Source organism: Phyllobates terribilis, unplaced genomic scaffold (assembly GCF_046119375.1).
Source record: "Phyllobates terribilis strain yellow unplaced genomic scaffold, ASM4611937v1 Scaffold_3__8_contigs__length_932513732, whole genome shotgun sequence".
NCBI classification, from domain to species: Eukaryota; Metazoa; Chordata; class Amphibia; order Anura; family Dendrobatidae; genus Phyllobates; species Phyllobates terribilis.
Genome location: NW_027362763.1, coordinates 3025855 through 3045662, shown reverse-complemented (window position 1 = coordinate 3045662; position 19808 = coordinate 3025855). Strand labels below are relative to the sequence as shown.

Here is a 19808-nt window from a genome sequence, read left to right as displayed (position 1 = left end):
GAAAGAGCCAATTACTAAAAAGTTTAAAAACAAGGCAAAGCATTGTCCAAAACTCAAAGATGAATTCTTGTGAATCATCTATGGAGCTTTTCCACCAATTCTTACAATTCTCTCAATTAGTTTCACTTTTTTGACAATAAGGTAACTAAACTCTTACCAAGAAAGAAAGTACACTATGAGCCTTAGCTCAAACAGATTACAAAGAGTGAACAGCAGCACCAAATTCCCCCTAAAGACCTCTGCCATTTTTGGCATTTTTAACACTAACTCTAAAGACAGAGGAGTTTTTGGAATCAGTTATGTAGCTTTTCCACCTTTGCCTACAAATTCTCTCAATTAGCTTTGCTTTCTGCCCACTAAGGTAGCTAAAGTGTTACCAAGAAAGAAATAAAAGCATAAGCCTTAGCACAGAAAGTGAAAAAGATTCCAAACACCACCAAATGGAAAAAAACAATGAGTTCTTCAAGAATTAAACTATGGCCTATTGTTTTAAAAGCAACTACACCCACCAGCATAACACCAATGCCAACCCTGACATTGCTTTCGTATTGGAGACTAACCCTACAAAGTATTTAATCAACAACTGAAAAGCAGAAGATCAGTTAGATGAGACAGTTGAAAAAAATCTAAGAAATATTCTCTTCAATTTTTTTCTCATTTTCGTGGTTGCTAAACTCTAAGAAGAAAGAAGAGCATGAGCCTTAACACGAAAAATTAAAACAGACTAAAAGCATCACCAAATGTGAAAAACAATTCAGGCGTTGGCCAGGAATCGAACCCGGGCCAACAGCTTGGAAGGCAGCTATGCTCACCACTATACCACCAACACTTACAGAAGCCATGTTTTTTTCTTACATTTTCTGCACTAACAATACAAAATTATTAGTAAAAAGTAAGACATGCCAGGAAAAAAAAAACCCACATAAGTATTGCATTGACCAGGAATCAATTGCAGGTCAACTGCTTGGAAGGCAGGTTTGCTCACCACTATACCAAAAATGCTTAAGGTACCCAGCATTTTTTTCACATTTTCTGCACTAACCCTACAAAATTGTTAGTTAAAATTATGACGTGCCTGAAAAAAAAACACACCCATGTTTTGCATTGGCCGGGAATCGAACCCGGGTCAACTGCTTGGAAGGCAGCTATGCTCACCACTATACCACCAATGCTTACAGGATCAGCTTTTTTTTTTACATTTTCTGCACTATCATTACAAAATAGTTTGTAAAATGTATGATATGCCAGAAATAAAACTACATAAGTATTGCATTGGCCGGGAATAGAACCCGGGTCAACTGCTTGGGAAGCAGCTATGCTCACCACTATACCACCAATGCATGAACCAACTTGACTGGTTTGGGATTATGGCCGTTAAATCTGCTAAAGTTTTACTTAGAAAAAGGAGGACTGAATATGTCTTGAAAGAGCCAATTACTAAAAAGTTTAAAAACAAGGCAAAGCATTGTCCAAAACTCAAAGATGAATTCTTGTGAATCAGCTATGTAGCTTTTCCACCAATTCTTACAATTCTCTCAATTATTTTCACTTTTTTGCAATAAGGTAACTAAACTCTTACCAAGAAAGAAAGTACACTATGAGCCTTAGCTCAAACAGATTACAAAGAGTCAAAAGCAGCACCAAATTCCCCCTAAAGACCTCTGCCATTTTTGGCATTTTTAACACTAACTCTAAAGACAGAGGAGTTTTTGGAATCAGTTATGTAGCTTTTCCACCTCTGCCTACAAATTCTCTCAATTAGCTTTGCTTTCTGCCCACTAAGGTAGCTAAAGTGTTACCAAGAAAGAAATAAAAGCATAAGCCTTAGCACAGAAAGTGAAAAAGATTCCAAACACCACCAAATGCAAAAAAACAATGAGTTCTTCAAGAATTAAACTATGGCATATTGTTTTAAAAGCAACTACACCCACCAGCATAACACCAATGCCAACCCTCACATTGCTTTCGTATTGGAGACTAACCCTACAAAGTATTTAATCAACAACTGAAGAGCAGAAGATCAGTTAGATGAGACAGTTGAAAAAAATCTAAGAAATATTCTCTTCAATTTTTTTCTCATTTTCGTGGTTGCTAAACTCTAAGAAGAAAGAAGAGCATGAGCCTTAACACGAAAAATTAAAACAGACTAAAAGCATCACCAAATGTGAAAAACAATTCATGCGTTGGCCAGGAATTGAACCCGGGTCAACTGTTTGGAAGGCAGCTATGCTCACCACTATACCAACAACACTTACAGAAGCCATGTTTTTTTCTTACATTTTCTGCACTAACAATACAAAATTATTAGTAAAAAGTAAGACGTGCCAGGAAAAAAAAAACCCACATAAGTATTGCATTGACCAGGAATCAATCGCAGGTCAACTGCTTGGAAGGCAGGTTTGCTCACCACTATACCAAAAATGCTTAAGGTACCCAGCATTTTTTTCACATTTTCTGCACTAACCCTACAAAATTGTTAGTAAAAATTATGACGTGCCTGAAAAAAAACACACCCATGTTTTGCATTGGCCGGGAATCGAACCCGGGTCAACTGCTTGGAAGGCAGCTATGCTCACCACTATACCACCAATGCTTACAGGATCAGCTTTTTTTTTTACATTTTCTGCACTAACATTACAAAATAGTTTGTAAAATGTATGATATGCCAGAAATAAAACTACATAAGTATTGCATTGGCCGGGAATCGAACCCGGGTCAAATGCTTGGGAAGCAGCTATGCTCACCACTATACCACCAATGCATGAACCAACTTGACTGGTTTGGGATTATGGCCGTTAAATCTGCTAAAGTTTTACTTAGAAAAAGGAGGACTGAATATGTCTTGAAAGAGCCAATTACTAAAAAGTTTAAAAACAAGGCAAAGCATTGTCCAAAACTCAAAGATGAATTCTTGTGAATCAGCTATGGAGCTTTTCCACCAATTCTTACAATTCTCTCAATTAGTTTCACTTTTTTGACAATAAGGTAACTAACCTCTTACCAAGAAAGAAAGTACACTATGAGCCTTAGCTCAAACAGATTACAAAGAGTCAACAGCAGCACCAAATTCCCCCTAAAGACCTCTGCCATTTTTGGCATTTTTAACACTAACTCTAAAGACAGAGGAGTTTTTGGAATCAGTTATGTAGCTTTTCCACCTCTGCCTACAAATTCTCTCAATTAGCTTTGCTTTCTGCCCACTAAGGTAGCTAAAGTGTTACCAAGAAAGAAATAAAAGCATAAGCCTTAGCACAGAAAGTGAAAAAGATTCCAAACACCACCAAATGCAAAAAAACAATGAGTTCTTCAAGAATTAAACTATAGCCTATTGTTTTAAAAGCAACTACACCCACCAGCATAACACCAATGCCCACCCTGACATTGCTTTCGTATTGGAGACTAACCCTACAAAGTATTTAATCAACAACTGAAGAGCAGAAGATCAGTTAGATGAGACAGTTGAAAAAAATCTAAGAAATATTCTCTTCAATTTTTTTCTCATTTTCGTGCTTGCTAAACTCTAAGAAGAAAGAAGAGCATGAGCCTTAACACGAAAAATTAAAACAGACTAAAAGCATCACCAAATGTGAAAAACAATTCATGCGTTGGCCAGGAATCGAACCTGGGTCAACAGCTTGGAAGGCAGCTATGCTCACCACTATACCACCAGCACTTACAGAATCCATGTTTTTTTCTTACATTTTCTGCACTAACAATACAAAATTATTAGTAAAAAGTAAGACGTGCCAGGAAAAAAAAAACCCACATAAGTATTGCATTGACCAGGAATCAATCGCAGGTCAACTGCTTGGAAGGCAGGTTTGCTCACCACTATACCAAAAATGCTTAAGGTACCCAGCATTTTTTTCACATTTTCTGCACTAACCCTACAAAAATTGTTAGTAAAAATTATGACGTGCCTGAAAAAAAAACACACCCATGTTTTGCATTGGCCGGGAATCGAACCCGGGTCAACTGCTTGGAAGGCAGCTATGCTCACCACTATACCACCAATGCTTACAGGATCAGCTTTTTTTTTTACATTTTCTGCACTAACATTACAAAATAGTTTGTAAAATGTATGATATGCCAGAAATAAAACTACATAAGTATTGCATTGGCCGGGAATCGAACCTGGGTCAACTGCTTGGGAAGCAGCTATGCTCACCACTATACCACCAATGCATGAACCAACTTGACTGGTTTGGGATTATGGCCGTTAAATCTGCTAAAGTTTTACTTAGAAAAAGGAGGACTGAATATGTCTTGAAAGAGCCAATTACTAAAAAGTTTAAAAACAAGGCAAAGCATTGTCCAAAACTCAAAGATGAATTCTTGTGAATCAGCTATGGAGATTTTCCACCAATTCTTACAATTCTCTTAATTAGTTTCACTTTTTTGCAATAAGGTAACTAAACTCTTACCAAGAAAGAAAGTACACTATGAGCCTTAGCTCAAACAGATTACAAAGAGTCAACAGCAGCACCAAATTCCCCCTAAAGACCTCTGCCATTTTTGGCATTTTTAACACTAACTCTAAAGACAGAGGAGTTTTTGGAATCAGTTATGTAGCTTTTCCACCTCTGCCTACAAATTCTCTCAATTAGCTTTGCTTTCTGCCCACTAAGGTACCTAAAGTGTTACCAAGAAAGAAATAAAAGCATAAGCCTTAGCACAGAAAGTGAAAAAGATTCCAAACACCACCAAATGCAAAAAAACAATGAGTTCTTCAAGAATTAAACTATGGCCTATTGTTTTAAAAGCAACTACACCCACCAGCATAACACCAATGCCAACCCTCACATTGCTTTCGTATTGGAGACTAACCCTACAAAGTATTTAATCAACAACTGAAGAGCAGAAGATCAGTTAGATGAGACAGTTGAAAAAAATCTAAGAAATATTCTCTTCAATTTTTTTCTCATTTTCGTGGTTGCTAAACTCTAAGAAGAAAGAAGAGCATGAGCCTTAACACGAAAAATTAAAACAGACTAAAAGCATCACCAAATGTGAAAAACAATTCATGCGTTGGCCAGGAATTGAACCTGGGTCAACAGCTTGTAAGGCAGCTATGCTCACCACTATACCACCAACACTTACAGAAGCCATGTTTTTTTCTTACATTTTCTGCACTAACAATACAAAATTATTAGTAAAAAGTAAGACGTGCCAGGAAAAAAAAAACCCACATAAGTATTGCATTGACCAGGAATCAATCGCAGGTCAACTGCTTGGAAGGCAGGTTTGCTCACCACTATACCAAAAATGCTTAAGGTACCCAGCATTTTTTTCACATTTTCTGCACTAACCCTACAAAATTGTTAGTAAAAATTATGACGTGCCTGAAAAAAAAACACACCCATGTTTTGCATTGGCCGGCAATCGAACCCGGGTCAACTGCTTGGAAGGCAGCTATGCTCACCACTATACCACCAATGCTTACAGGATCAGCTTTTTTTTTTACATTTTCTGCACTAACATTACAAAATAGTTTGTAAAATGTATGATATGCCAGAAATAAAACTACATAAGTATTGCATTGGCCGGGAATCGAACCCGGGTCAACTGCTTGGGAAGCAGCTATGCTCTCCACTATACCACCAATGCATGAACCAACTTGAGTGGTTTGGGATTATGGCTGTTAAATCTGCTAAAGTTTTACTTAGAAAAAGGAGGACTGAATATGTCTTGAAAGAGCCAATTACTAAAAAGTTTAAAAACAAGGAAAAGTTTTGTCCAAAACTCAAAGATGAATTCTTGTGAATCAGCTATGGAGCTTTTCCACCAATTCTTACAATTCTCTCAATTATTTTCACTTTTTTGCAATAAGGTAACTAAACTCTTACCAAGAAAGAAAGTACACTATGAGCCTTAGCTCAAACAGATTACAAAGAGTCAAAAGCAGCACCAAATTCCCCCTCAAGACCTCTGCCATTTTTGGCATTTTTAACACTAACTCTAAAGACAGAGGAGTTTTTGGAATCAATTATGTAGCTTTTCCACCTCTGCCTACAAATTCTCTCAATTAGCTTTGCTTTCTGCCCACTAAGGTAGCTAAAGTGTTACCAAGAAAGAAATAAAAGCATAAGCCTTAGCACAGAAAGTGAAAAAGAGTCCAAACACCACCAAATGCAAAAAAACAATGAGTTCTTCAAGAATTAAACTATGGCCTATTGTTTTAAAAGCAACTACACCCACCAGCATAACACCAATGCCAACCCTGACATTGCTTTCGTATTGGAGACTAACCCTACAAAGTATTTAATCAACAACTGAAGAGCAGAAGATCAGTTAGATGAGACAGTTGAAAAAAATCTAAGAAATATTCTCTTCAATTTTTTTCTCATTTTCGTGGTTGCTAAACTCTAAGAAGAAAGAAGAGCATGAGCCTTAACACGAAAAATTAAAACAGACTAAAAGCATCACCAAATGTGAAAAACAATTCATGCGTTGGCCAGGAATTGAACTCGGGTCAACTGCTTGGAAGGCAGCTATGCTCACCACTATACCACCAACACTTACAGAAGCCATATTTTATTCTTACATTTTCTGCACTAACAATACAAAATTATTAGTAAAAAGTAAGACGTGCCAGGAAAAAATAAAAACTACATAAGTATTGCATTGGCCGGGAATCGAACCTGGGTCAACTGCTTGGGAAGCAGCTATGCTCACCACTATACCACCAATGCATGAACCAACTTGACTGGTTTGGGATTATGGCCGTTAAATCTGCTAAAGTTTTACTTAGAAAAAGGAGGACTGAATATGTCTTGAAAGAGCCAATTACTAAAAAGTTTAAAAACAAGGCAAAGCATTGTCCAAAACTCAAAGATGAATTCTTGTGAATCAGCTATGGAGCTTTTCCACCAATTCTTACAATTCTCTCAATTAGTTTCACTTTTTTGACAATAAGGTAACTAAACTCTTACCAAGAAAGAAAGTACACTATGAGCCTTAGCTCAAACAGATTACAAAGAGTCAACAGCAGCACCAAATTCCCCCTAAAGACCTCTGCCATTTTTGGCATTTTTAACACTAACTCTAAAGACTGAGGAGTTTTTGGAATCAGTTATGTAGCTTTTCCACCTCTGCCTACAAATTCTCTCAATTAGCTTTGCTTTCTGCCCACTAAGGTAGCTAAAGTGTTACCAAGAAAGAAATAAAAGCATAAGCCTTAGCACAGAAAGTGAAAAAGATTCCAAACACCACCAAATGCAAAAAAACAATGAGTTCTTCAAGAATTAAACTATGGCCTATTGTTTTAAAAGCAACTACACCCACCAGCATAACACCAATGCCAACCCTGACATTGCTTTCGTATTGGAGACTAACCCTACAAAGTATTTAATCAACAACTGAAGAGCAGAAGATCAGTTAGATGAGACAGTTGAAAAAAATCTAAGAAATATTCTCTTCAATTTTTTTCTCATTTTCGTGGTTGCTAAACTCTAAGAAGAAAGAAGAGCATGAGCCTTAACACGAAAAATTAAAACAGACTAAAAGCATCACCAAATGTGAAAAACAATTCATGCATTGGCCGGGAATCAAACCCGGGTCAACAGCTTGGAAGGCAGCTATTCTCACCACTATACCACCAACACTTACAGAAGCCATGTTTTCTTCTTACATTTTCTGCACTAACAATGCAAAATTATTAGTAAAAAGTAAGACGTGCCAGGAAAAAAAAACCCACATAAGTATTGCATTGACCAGGAATCAATCGCAGGTCAACTGCTTGGAAGGCAGGTTTGCTCACCACTATACCAAAAATGCTTAAGGTACCCAGCATTTTTTTCACATTTTCTGCACTAACCCTACAAAATTGTTAGTAAAAATTATGACGTGCCTGAAAAAAAAACACACCCATGTTTTGCATTGGACGGGAATCGAACCCAGGTCAACTGCTTGGAAGGCAGCTATGCTCACCACTATACCACCAATGCTTACAGGATCAGCTTTTTTTTTACATTTTCTGCACTAACATTACAAAATAGTTTGTAAAATGTATGATATGCCAGAAATAAAACTACATAAGTATTGCATTGGCCGGGAATCAAACCCTGGTCAACTGCTTGGGAAGCAGCTATGCTCACCACTATACCACCAATGCATGAACCAACTTGACTGGTTTGGGATTATGGCCGTTAAATCTGCTAAAGTTTTACTTAGAAAAAGGAGGACTGAATATGTCTTGAAAGAGCCAATTACTAAAAAGTTTAAAAACAAGGCAAAGCATTGTCCAAAACTCAAAGATGAATTCTTGTGAATCAGCTATGGAGCTTTTCCACCAATTCTTACAATTCTCTCAATTATTTTCACTTTTTTGACAATAAGGTAACTAAACTCTTACCAAGAAAGAAAGTACACTATGAGCCTTAGCTCAAAATATTACAAAGAGTCAGCACCAGCACCAAATTCCCCCTAAAGACCTCTGCCATTTTTGGCATTTTTAACACTAACTCTAAAGACAGAGGAGTTTTTGGAATCAGTTATGTAGCTTTTCCACCTCTGCCTACAAATTCTCTCAATTAGCTTTGCTTTCTGCCCAGTAAGGTAGCTAAAGTGTTACCAAGAAAGAAATAAAAGCATAAGCCTTAGCACAGAAAGTGAAAAAGATTCCAAACACCACCAAATGGAAAAAAACAATGAGTTCTTCAAGAATTAAACTATGGCCTATTGTTTTAAAAGCAACTACACCCACCAGCATAACACCAATGCCAACCCTGACATTGCTTTCGTATTGGAGACTAACCCTACAAAGTATTTCATCAACAACTGAAGAGCAGAAGATCAGTTAGATGAGACAGTTGAAAAAAATCTAAGAAATATTCTCTTCAATTTTTTTCTCATTTTCGTGGTTGCTAAACTCTAAGAAGAAAGAAGAGCATGAGCCTTAACACGATAAATTAAAACAGACTAAAAGCATCACCAAATGTGAAAAACAATTCATGCATTGGCCGGGAATCAAACCCGGGTGAACAGCTTGGAAGGCAGCTATTCTAACCACTATACCACCAACACTTACAGAAGCCATGTTTTCTTCTTACATTTTCTGCACTAACAATACAAAATTATTAGTAAAAAGTAAGACGTGCCAGGAAAAAAAAAACCCACATAAGTATTACATTGACCAGGAATCAATCGCAGGTCAACTGCTTGGAAGGCAGGTTTGTTCACCACTATACCAAAAATTCTTAAGGTACCCAGCATTTTTTTCACATTTTCTGCACTAACCCTACAAAATTGTTAGTAAAAATTATGACGTGCCTGAAAAAAAACCACACCCATGTTTTGCATTGGCCGGGAATCAAACCCGGGTCAACTGCTTGGAAGGCAGCTATGCTCACCACTATACCACCAATGCTTACAGGATCAGCTTTTTTTTTTACATTTTCTGCACTAACATTACAAAATAGTTTGTAAAATGTATGATATGCCAGAAATAAAACTACATAAGTATTGCATTGGCGGGGAATCGAACCCGGGTCAACTGCTTGGGAAGCAGCTATGCTCACCACTATACCACCAATGCATGAACCAACTTGACTGGTTTGGGATTATGGCCGTTAAATCTGCTAAAGTTTTACTTAGAAAAAGGAGGACTGAATATGTCTTGAAAGAGCCAATTACTAAAAAGTTTAAAAACAAGGCAAAGCATTGTCCAAAACTCAAAGATGAATTCTTGTGAATCAGCTATGGAGCTTTTCCACCAATTCTTACAATTCTCTCAATTAGTTTCACTTTTTTGACAATAGGGTAACTAAACTCTTACCAAGAAAGAAAGTAAACTATGAGCCTTAGCTCAAACAGATTACAAAGAGTCAACAGCAGCACCAAATTCCCCCTAAAGACCTCTGCCATTTTTGGCATTTTTAACACTAACTCTAAAGACAGAGGAGTTTTTGGAATCAGTTATGTAGCTTTTCCACCTCTGCCTACAAATTCTCTCAATTAGCTTTGCTTTCTGCCCACTAAGGTAGCTAAAGTGTTACCAAGAAAGAAATAAAAGCATAAGCCTTAGCACAGAAAGTGAAAAAGAGTCCAAACACCACCAAATGGAAAAAAACAATGAGTTCTTCAAGAATTAAACTATGGCCTATTGTTTTAAAAGCAACTACACCCACCAGCATAACACCAATGCCAACCCTCACATTGCTTTCGTATTGGAGACTAACCCTACAAAGTATTTCATCAACAACTGAAGAGCAGAAGATCAGTTAGATGAGACAGTTGAAAAAAATCTAAGAAATATTCTCTTCAATTTTTTTCTCATTTTCGTGGTTGCTAAACTCTAAGAAGAAAGAAGAGCATGAGCCTTAACACGAAAAATTAAAACAGACTAAAAGCATCACCAAATGTGAAAAACAAATCATGCGTTGGCCAGGAATCGAACCCGGGTCAACAGCTTGGAAGGCAGCTATGCTCACCACTATACCACCAACACTTAAAGAAGCCATGTTTTTTTCTTACATTTTCTGCACTAACAATACAAAATTATTAGTAAAAAGTAAGACATGCCAGGAAAAAAAAACCCACATAAGTATTGCATTGACCAGGAATCAATCGCAGGTCAACTGCTTGGGAAGCAGCTATGCTCACCACTATACCACCAACACTTAAAGAAGCCATGTTTTTTTCTTACATTTTCTGCACTAACAATACAAAATTATTAGTAAAAAGTAAGACATGCCAGGAAAAAAAAACCCACATAAGTATTGCATTGACCAGGAATCAATCGCAGGTCAACTGCTTGGAAGGCAGGTTTGCTCACCACTATACCAAAAATGCTTAAGGTACTCAGCATTTTTTTCACATTTTCTGCACTAACCCTACAAAATTGTTAGTAAAAATTATGACGTGCCTGAAAAAAAAAAACACCGGTGTTTTGTATTGGCCGGGAATCGAACCCAGGTCAACTGCTTGGGAGGCAGCTATGCTCACTACTATACCACCAATGCTTACAGGGTCAGCTTTTTTTTTTACATTTTCTGCACTAACATTACAAAATAGTTTGTAAAATGTATGATATGCCAGAAATAAAACTACATAAGTATTGCATTGGCCGCGAATCGAACCCGGGTCAACTGCTTGGGAAGTAGCTATGCTCACCACTATACCACCAATGCATGAACCAACTTGACTGGTTTGGGATTATGGCTGTTAAATCTGCTAAACTTTTACTTAAAAAAGTAGGACTGAATATGTCTTGAAAGAGCCAATTACTAAAAAGTTTAAAAACAAGGCAAAGCATTGTCCAAAACTCAAAGATGAATTCTTGTGAATCAGCTATGGAGCTTTTCCACCAATTCTTACAATTCTCTCAATTATTTTCACTTTTTTGCCAATAAGGTAACTAAACTCTTACCAAGAAAGAAAGTACACTATGAGCCTTAGCTCAAAAAGACTACAAAGGGTCAGCACCAGCACCAAATTACCCCTAAAGACCTCTGCCATTTTTGGCATTTTTAACACTAACTCTAAAGACAGAGGAGTTTTTGGAATCAGTTATGTAGCTTTTCCACCTCTGCCTACAAATTCTCTCAATTAGCTTTGCTTTTTGCCAACTAAGGTAGCTAAAGTGTTACCAAGAAAGAAATAAAAGCATAAGCCTTAGCACAGAAAGTGAAAAAGAGTCCAAACACCACCAAATGCAAAAAAACAATGAGTTCTTCAAGAATTAAACTATGGCCTATTGTTTTAAAAGCAACTACACCCACCAGCATAACACCAATGCCAACCCTGACATTGCTTTCATATTGGAGACTAACCCTACAAAGTGTTTAATCAACAACTGAAGAGTAGTGTTGAGCCACCCCCGTAGTGTTCGAGTTCGGTTCGGTTCGTCGAACACCCGTGTGTTCGCCGAACTGTTCGTCGAACACCTTTGAACACCATTAAAACCAATGGCAGGCAAACAAAAACACATAGAAACACATAGAAAACACCTTCAAAGGTGTCCAAAAGCTGACAAACTGCTCAGAAGACATAACAAACACATGGAAAAGTGACAAGTACATATAGTCATGCGAAAATACAAGAGGTGGAGGAGTAAAAGGAGGGGGAGACACAGATATAGGCATGTCATGCCCTTCTAAAATCCAAAAAGTGAGAAGCCGACACGGCCAGTCCGCTCCTGCCCGTGCCACCTCCGTGTCGCCGGGTTTGTGCCAGAGCCGCGGTGAACCCTGATGGCCAGCCCCCCTCTCCCAATACTGGTGCCTGTCTGCTGGTGGGTCGAGCGAGCCCCCCTGTGGTGGAGGCAGCTCTAAGCTTTTTAATTTAAATTGTCTCTCTAATTTGAATGAATACACTTTAAATCCATTTACCAGGATCTATTGGAGGGCAAGTCTCATGCCAGCAGCCGCGTAATTCCAGCTCCAGTAGCGTCCACTAAAGCTGCTGCAGTTAAAAAGCTTTTATAAGGATCGAGCTCGGCTGTCCACCGCAAGGCATCCTACTGCCAGTCCCAGCCCCTATGCCTTGGGGTGCCTCCTGATGCTCTTCACTGAGTATCCCGTGGTCCCGAAGCATTTCCTTTGAAAAAATTAAGTGTCCAAACTACAGGTGGTGTAGCTTGCTTAACAGCCGGGATAATCCGCTGACTAGCAGACACTGCTACTAGGCACAAAGTATTTCCTGGGCTAGATGCAGTTAAAAATTTGTAATTAGATACTCTCGTTGGATGCTGAGAAAGCATTCCATAGAGTCTCCTGGCACGCCATATATGATTCTCTTAAAAAGCTTGGGGTAGGGGTCTAGGGGACCCTTTTATAGTCAAAATCACGGCCCTGTATCACAATACGTCACCTAGGCTGAAGATAAATGGAACTGTAGCACCCTGAGGGCTCGGTTGCTACAGAGGTATTGCACCTCACCCAGAGGTGTGATATCTCACTCTCAGGTAAGGATGGAGTGTGGATCAGGACCCGACACCTGCATGCATTACACCATAATGCCGTGGGGCAGGGCGACCAATATGCCCCTGAGATGGGCACGACAGTCCCTGTCCCTGGCTGGAGTGGGGGGAGGGAACACTGAGGAAGGGGAACCCTGTAGTGCAGGAGCAGGGAGGAAGCAGTTCCTGGGTGCATTGAGAAGGGAGTATAAAAGGTGGGCACCATCTTGGTTCAGTGCAGAGAAGTCTGAGCAGAAGTGGCAGGGAGCAGGGGCTCTGCATGAGCTCTGCTCTGGAGGCGGGCCTAGTAACAGAGGCCCAGGCCTGGAAGAGGGAGAAGGAAGGAGGAGGAGCGGAGAAGGCTCCAGGAACGAGGAATGAAGGGATCCCAGTGGTGCGGACGGGCGAGTCGCCACCGCACGCCCGAATCCACCTGCGTGGAGGGGTCAGGCCAAAGGGGGAGACCGGTCCCCGAGCTAGTGGAGGCAGGAAATGACCCTCAGCTAGAAACCGGAGGCTCTGACATTTTATGTGGCGCAGCCCCTCGCTACACCCGCTAGGAAGGCACCACATAGGGTCAGGGAAACTGGCGCCAAGTTTACCAAGAGGAGGCCCGAGGCAGCCGGACAGAAGTGTTGGTAAGAAAGGCCAGACAAAGGACACACAAAGGGGGTCCTGTGAAGCGCTCCAAAGTTATCTCGGAGTTGTCTGAGCCCCTCACCTGGTGAGCACAGTACGACGTGGGCAGCCGTTACCTGCAGACGTGGTCTGGATAATAAGAACTGTGAGTAAAGGCCCTGAACTGCATCACTGACTCCGTGTCGTTACTGCTGCTGCCCTGCACCATCACCCCCATCCTCCGCATACACTGCCCTGAGGCTACACTCCTCCCGTGGGGAGTTATGCTACGCTCTGATGCACCCACAACACCAGCCTCAGCAGTCTGCCCTGTAGCGGCAGTTCACTCTGACCGCAATCCACGGGTGGCGTAGTCGGACATTTAAACATCAAAACCACATAAATAGTTCCGCCACTGGTTTGACCACCCTGAGCCACGGAACCGGGTCGCCGCCACGAAGACTACAACCACCAGCATCCACCAAAAAGGGTCCGGCTTCGGGTGTCCCAAGGCCCAGGGGGTGCATCAGAACATTTTCATCACCTTTCACAATCACCAATGGGACAAGGCAGGGATGTCCTCTGTCCCCTCTCTTATACATCCTAGTGACGGAGCACCTGCTCTCATCAATTCGCCATAACCCCAATATTAGGTGGATTGAGGTGGGAGGCACCGAGTACAAGTGCTCTCTATTTGCTGATGATGTCCTAGTATATATCACTCAATCACATATATCCATCCATGCTGTTATGGCTGAAATAGATCACTTTGTTACATGGTCAAATTTTAAAATCAATGCAGCGAAGTCTGAGGCCCTCGATGTCTCCCTCCCCAAATCCATATAGGATTCCATCCAGTCCAACTTTCCCTTTGCCTGGCCCTCACAGGGTATCAAATACTTAGGAATTCCTATTCATAGAGACCTCTCCCATCTATGTTATCTTAATTTTGGGCCCTTTATTGAACAACTCCATACAGACCACGGTTGGCAAGTTAGAACTGTAAGATTCACTACGTGAACCACTGGTGTTTTGTGGAAAAGCACATGTACACTGTGTTCCAAATTATTATGCAAAAAGTGTTTAGGAGTGATAAGGGAAGAATTTGTTTGTTTGTCAGTTAAACTCATTGATGGTGATGCGTGTCAGGGCTCTTTATATCACTGTAAGCAATTGCAGACACCTGTGCTAATTAGTTTGGCAGGTGTGTCCAATGAAAGGCAAGACTACTTAAGAAGGCTCTCTCACATTATTAAGCAGCCTACATTTTCTGCCAAAATGGGAAAGAAAAAGGATGTGTCGGCTGCTGAGAAGCAACAAATTGTGGAGTGTTTAGGTCAAGGCATGACTACAATCAACATTGTGCGATGATCAGGATGAAGTGTCTTGGCAATCAAGAAGTATGTAGCTGATTTACAGTACACACGTGTGCGTGCTGATAAGGGCAAATTGAGGACTCTTTCCTACAGGCAATTACGTCAGGTTGAAAGAGCAGCGGCAAAAAAGCCTTGTCATAGCAGCAGACAAGTTTTTGAAGCTGCTTGTGCCTCCAACGTCCCCAGAACAACAAGATGCAGGGTCCTTCAGAGGTTTGCAGCTGTGCATACGCCATCCTGTCGACCTCCTCTATCCACTTCACACAAGCAGAAACGGCTCCAGTGGGCCAAACATTACATGAAGACTGATTTCAAAACTGTTTTGTTCACGGATGAGTGCCGTGCAGCGCTCGATGGTCCAGATGGATGGAGTGGAGGATGGCTGGTTGATGGACACCCCACGCAAACACGGCTACAGCGCCAACAAGGAGGAGGTGGAGTAATGTTTTGGGCTGGAATCATGGGGAGAGAGATTGTCGGCCCCTTTAGGATCCCTGAAGGCGCTAAAGATGAACTCCATAATGTATGTGGATTTTTCTCAAACAGCACTTCCTGCCATGGTTCAAGAAGAAGAACCGTGTATTTCACAGCAAGATCATTTTTCTGCATGATAATGCACCATCTCATGCTGCACATAAAACATCTGCATCTCTGGCTGATATGGGCATAAAAGGGGACAAACTTATGGTGTGACCCCCATGCTCCCCTGACCTCTACCCCATTCAGAACCTTTGGAGCATCATTAAAAGGAGTGTCTATGATGGCGGGAGGCAGTTCACATCTAAGCAACAGCTCTGGGAGGGTATTCTGTCCTCATGCAAAACAATTGAAGCAGAAACCATCCAAAACCTGACAAATTCAATGGACGAGAGAGTTCAGAAGCTCCTTTCGAACAAGGGGTCCTATGTGAAAATGTAACATCACCTAGAATAAAGTTTTGAGTTGAAAACTGTTTGATTTCAGTTTCTAACAACCTGCTAATGCTTATAATTTCAAAAATGACCATTTTTTTGGTCTTTATTAAAATGAAAAGGTTGATCGAAAAGTTTGGGGGATCTAAGACTGTGGCAACCCAGTAGTCATGATTACTTCGAATTCTGACAATATGAGGGTCATGCTGCAGGTAGTGCAGCAAGAAGGCACTTATGTGTCTTGCGCATCTCGGAGCCCCAAAATTATTTTCCGGGCTAGATGCAGCTAAAAATTATTATTAATTTTAAATCTGGTGAAGCTTTAGTATAGATGGCCTAATAGGATCAGTGCTGCACACTGCTACAAAGCCCAAATTATTTTCCAGCCAAGATACAGATAAACATGATTAGTAATTTGAAAGCTTAAAACGGTTGGTAGGGTGATTTTAACCAATCATCAAGCTTTTACTCTCCCCAGGATGACACAGGGGTAGAAAAGTCGTTTCGGATCCATGATTTGTTCATCTTTATGAACGTGAGTCTGTCTACATTATCAGTGGAGAGCCGCGTGCACTTATCTGTCAGCACACCACCAGCAGCGCTGAACACACGTTCAGACAGAACGCTGGCTGCGGGGCATGACAAGATCTCCAAGGCGTAAGTGGCTAGCTCCGGCCATTTATCCAGATTGGAAGCCCAAAAAGAGCAAGGGTCCAGTGACACAGTCGTGGCTTCAATGTTTACTTGGAGATACTCCTGTACCATCGTCTCTAGGCGTTGACTATGTGTCAGACTTCTTGTCTCCTGTGGCCTTGCAAAGGATGGGCTAAAAAAGTGGTGAAATGATTCCGCAAAATTGATGTTACCAGCAGATACTGTGGTTCTGTTACGGTTTGAGTGCTGAACACTTGACGGTCCCACGGTTGGCAAGTTGGAACTGTGAGATTCACTATGTGCACCACTGGTATTTTGTGGAAAAGCACATGTAAGATTCTGCAACAGTCTCTGCTGATACTCCTGCATGCGTGCATCCCTTTCTATGGCAGGAATAATTTCTGCAAATTTACTTTTGTACCGGGGATCTAACAGTGTGGCAACCCAGTAGTCAGGATTATTTCTAATTCTCACAATTCGAGGGTCATGTTGCAGGTAGTGCAGCAAGAAGGCACTCATGTGTGTTGCGCATCCAGGAGCACCAAGTCCCTGTTGTGTTGGTGGCGAGGTAACAATCATGCTTCCTTCCTCTGTCCTCTCCCCCCAACCTCGCACAACAAAAATGTGATCAAGGTCTCCCTCATCTGATGAGTCTTCCATCAGTTCGTTCTCCACTTCTTCCTGGGCTCCTGCACCTTCCTCACTAGTTTGGCTGCTACCATGCGCCCTGGTAAAACCATCTCCCCCACCCTCACATGCCTGCCGCCTCGGTGCTGCCGACCGTCTGGACCTTGCAGATGTTAGCCCTTCCGCATACAACTCCTCCTCCTCTACTTCCTCCACCTCCTCTTTTGCCACCACCTGTCTCCGAATTCTGTTTAACATGTGCTCCAGCATGTAAATCACCGGAATAGTCATGCTGATAATGGCATCGTCAGCACTAAACATCTTCGTCGCCATTTCAAAACTGTGCAGAAGGGTGCATAGGTCCCTGATCTGAGACCACTCCTCCAGCGTGATTTGCCCCACCTCTGGATCTCGTTGGCCCAGGCTATACGTCAGAACGTATTGCACCAGGGCTTGTCGGTGCTGCCACAGTCGCTGCAACATGTGCAGAGTTGAATTCCACCGGGTAGGCACATCGCATTTTAGCCGGTGAAGTGGCAGGCCCAACGACTTCTGTAGAGATGTAAGTCGCTGAGCTGCGGGATGCGAATGGCGGAAGTGAGCACACAGCGACCGTGCCCTCTGCAGAAGGCCATCTAGTCTGGGATAGTGGGCTAAAAATTGCTGGACAACCAGGTTCAACACGTGAGCCATACAAGGCACGTGTGTGACATTGCCCCGGCGAAGGGCCGCACCCAGGTTTGCAGCATTGTCGCACACAGCCTTCCCTGGTTTCAGGTCCAGTGGAGACAACCATTCATGAAATTGGTTCTCCAGAGCTGACCACAACTCCTCAGCTGTGTGACTCACATTTCCCAGACATTTCAATGTAAAAACCGCCTGATGACGTTGAGCCCTACTGCCAGCATAGTAAGGAGGTGTGCAGGATCCCTTCTGCGCAGTTAGAAAGCTTGTGGCATGACCAGACAGGCTTTGGGTGCAGGTGGAAGACCGAGAGGAGGTTGAGGAGGCAGAAGCAGTGGAGGAACTTTGACATAAAGAGGATTGACGCACAACTCGTGGGGACGGCAAGACTTGGACAGCAGCCCCTTGTCCTGCTGTCACCATAGTTACCCAGTGCCCAGTCAGCGACATGTAACGCCCCTGTCCATGCCTACTCGTCCAAGTGTCTGTGGTGAAATGCACCCTGTCACACACAGAGTTTCTCAAAGAAGCGGTGATGTTGTGTGCGACATGCTGGTGGAGCGCAGGCACACCTTTCTTTGAGAAGTAGTGCCGACTGGGCATCTGGTATTGGGGCACTGCGACGGACATAAGGTCTCGAAAATCCTCTGTGTCCACCAGGCGGAAAGGCAGCATTTCTGTAGCCAAGAGCTTGCAGATGGTGAAATTCAACCTCTTAGCTTTCTCATGGCTAGGAGGAAATGGTCTTTTACTTGTCCACATCTGAGGGACCGAGGGCTGGCTATTGTGCTTAGACGGGGTTGATAAGGGTGTCCCCGGCAAACTGCCGGTCTGTGAGGAAGATGCAGGCGGACATGTTAGGTTGCCTTGATACAAAGGTGGTGCTATCGATGTCGGACAGCGCTCAACACCAGCTGGTGTTACCACCTCCAAAGAAAATGATGACCTGCCAATCACGCTGGCTGTTGCGGGTAAAGAGGTGGCAGGTGTGCGCCCCAAAATAGGTGTGACTGCTGTCCCCCCAGTCACAGAGGATGAAGAGGCCGCGGATGCACAAGATATGGCAGACGGTGGTTGGCCCGGCCGGCTAGGCCGCATTGTAGCACACTGAGCTTCCCACTGCAACTTATGCTTCATGTCCATGTGCCGGTTCATGCATGAAGTACTCAAACTATGTATTTTTTGGCCTCTACTTAGCTTTTGCTGACAAATGTTACAGATAACACGAGTTGGGTCATCTTTATCGATCTGAAAAAATGCCCAGGGTATGCAAGGCTTAGCACCCATGCGACCTGAAGAGCCACCACGACTTGTGGTGAGAGGCAGAGTTGTGTTTGAGGATGCAGTTGTTGACGTGCTTCCAGTACTACGTCTCTGTCCAGGAAGGCGCAACCTGACCTCGTCGTCACTAGCATCTTCCTCCACCTCCTCTGCTGACCTCATCTCTTGGCTGACTGTGGGTTGACAGTAAGTGGGATCTCCAACCTCATCATCATCACCCTGTGCGTTATCACACCCGTCGTCCTCAGAGCCAACCTGTTCCTGCCCTGACAAAAAACTAAAGTTGTCGCTCCAATCAGGTATTTGAGTCTTATCATCGTCTTCCTCATTGTCTCCACCAACAGGAGTTACAGTTTGGGAATGAGGGTCTACATTATGGTCAGAACCTTCTGCGTCTGGTCCTGGATCCGACTCATAAAGATTCTGGGCATCAGTGCAGATCATTTCCTCGTCTGGATTCACAGAAGCGCTGGAGTCGACCTCTGATTCCCAGGCTATAGTATGAGTAAACAGCTCTGCAGACTCAACCATCTGTTCTACCTCATACTCAGACGGGCAGCTGGAGATTTGGGAGCTGTGAGGAAGCAAGTGCGATTGGGGTGACACCTTTGAGGACTGGAGTATTTGTGATGTTGAAGTTGATGTGGAGGAGAGCCCACTTAAAGGAGCAATTGATATCCGTTGAAGCACCTGCTGTTTTTGTGCCTCATCTGGAATTTGTAGCAATTGACGTGGCCGTAAGAAAGGGATCTTATCACA

The 19808-nt window shown here is 42.2% G+C and overlaps 14 non-coding genes across 14 annotated transcripts; all 14 read right to left on the bottom strand.

The window, feature by feature from the left end:
• Positions 1 to 1100: 1100 nt before the first annotated feature.
• TRNAG-UCC (transfer RNA glycine (anticodon UCC)) lies at positions 1101 to 1172 on the bottom strand. Its single transcript has one exon. It is a non-coding gene; the product is annotated as a tRNA-Gly (tRNA).
• A 96-nt stretch (positions 1173 to 1268) lies between these two features.
• TRNAG-CCC (transfer RNA glycine (anticodon CCC)) lies at positions 1269 to 1340 on the bottom strand. The gene has a single exon. It is a non-coding gene; the product is annotated as a tRNA-Gly (tRNA).
• Positions 1341 to 2521: 1181 nt separating this feature from the next.
• Positions 2522 to 2593, bottom strand: TRNAG-UCC (transfer RNA glycine (anticodon UCC)). The gene has a single exon. It is a non-coding gene; the product is annotated as a tRNA-Gly (tRNA).
• Positions 2594 to 2689: 96 nt separating this feature from the next.
• TRNAG-CCC (transfer RNA glycine (anticodon CCC)) lies at positions 2690 to 2761 on the bottom strand. Its single transcript has one exon. It is a non-coding gene; the product is annotated as a tRNA-Gly (tRNA).
• A 1184-nt stretch (positions 2762 to 3945) lies between these two features.
• Positions 3946 to 4017, bottom strand: TRNAG-UCC (transfer RNA glycine (anticodon UCC)). Its single transcript has one exon. It is a non-coding gene; the product is annotated as a tRNA-Gly (tRNA).
• Positions 4018 to 4113: 96 nt separating this feature from the next.
• Positions 4114 to 4185, bottom strand: TRNAG-CCC (transfer RNA glycine (anticodon CCC)). The gene has a single exon. It is a non-coding gene; the product is annotated as a tRNA-Gly (tRNA).
• Positions 4186 to 5024: 839 nt separating this feature from the next.
• TRNAV-UAC (transfer RNA valine (anticodon UAC)) lies at positions 5025 to 5096 on the bottom strand. The gene has a single exon. It is a non-coding gene; the product is annotated as a tRNA-Val (tRNA).
• Positions 5097 to 5367: 271 nt separating this feature from the next.
• TRNAG-UCC (transfer RNA glycine (anticodon UCC)) lies at positions 5368 to 5439 on the bottom strand. The gene has a single exon. It is a non-coding gene; the product is annotated as a tRNA-Gly (tRNA).
• A 96-nt stretch (positions 5440 to 5535) lies between these two features.
• On the bottom strand, positions 5536 to 5607 carry TRNAG-CCC (transfer RNA glycine (anticodon CCC)). The gene has a single exon. It is a non-coding gene; the product is annotated as a tRNA-Gly (tRNA).
• A 1013-nt stretch (positions 5608 to 6620) lies between these two features.
• TRNAG-CCC (transfer RNA glycine (anticodon CCC)) lies at positions 6621 to 6692 on the bottom strand. Its single transcript has one exon. It is a non-coding gene; the product is annotated as a tRNA-Gly (tRNA).
• A 1349-nt stretch (positions 6693 to 8041) lies between these two features.
• Positions 8042 to 8113, bottom strand: TRNAG-CCC (transfer RNA glycine (anticodon CCC)). Its single transcript has one exon. It is a non-coding gene; the product is annotated as a tRNA-Gly (tRNA).
• A 1182-nt stretch (positions 8114 to 9295) lies between these two features.
• TRNAG-UCC (transfer RNA glycine (anticodon UCC)) lies at positions 9296 to 9367 on the bottom strand. Its single transcript has one exon. It is a non-coding gene; the product is annotated as a tRNA-Gly (tRNA).
• A 96-nt stretch (positions 9368 to 9463) lies between these two features.
• Positions 9464 to 9535, bottom strand: TRNAG-CCC (transfer RNA glycine (anticodon CCC)). Its single transcript has one exon. It is a non-coding gene; the product is annotated as a tRNA-Gly (tRNA).
• A 1354-nt stretch (positions 9536 to 10889) lies between these two features.
• On the bottom strand, positions 10890 to 10961 carry TRNAG-CCC (transfer RNA glycine (anticodon CCC)). Its single transcript has one exon. It is a non-coding gene; the product is annotated as a tRNA-Gly (tRNA).
• Between the last annotated feature and the right edge of the window lie 8847 nt (positions 10962 to 19808).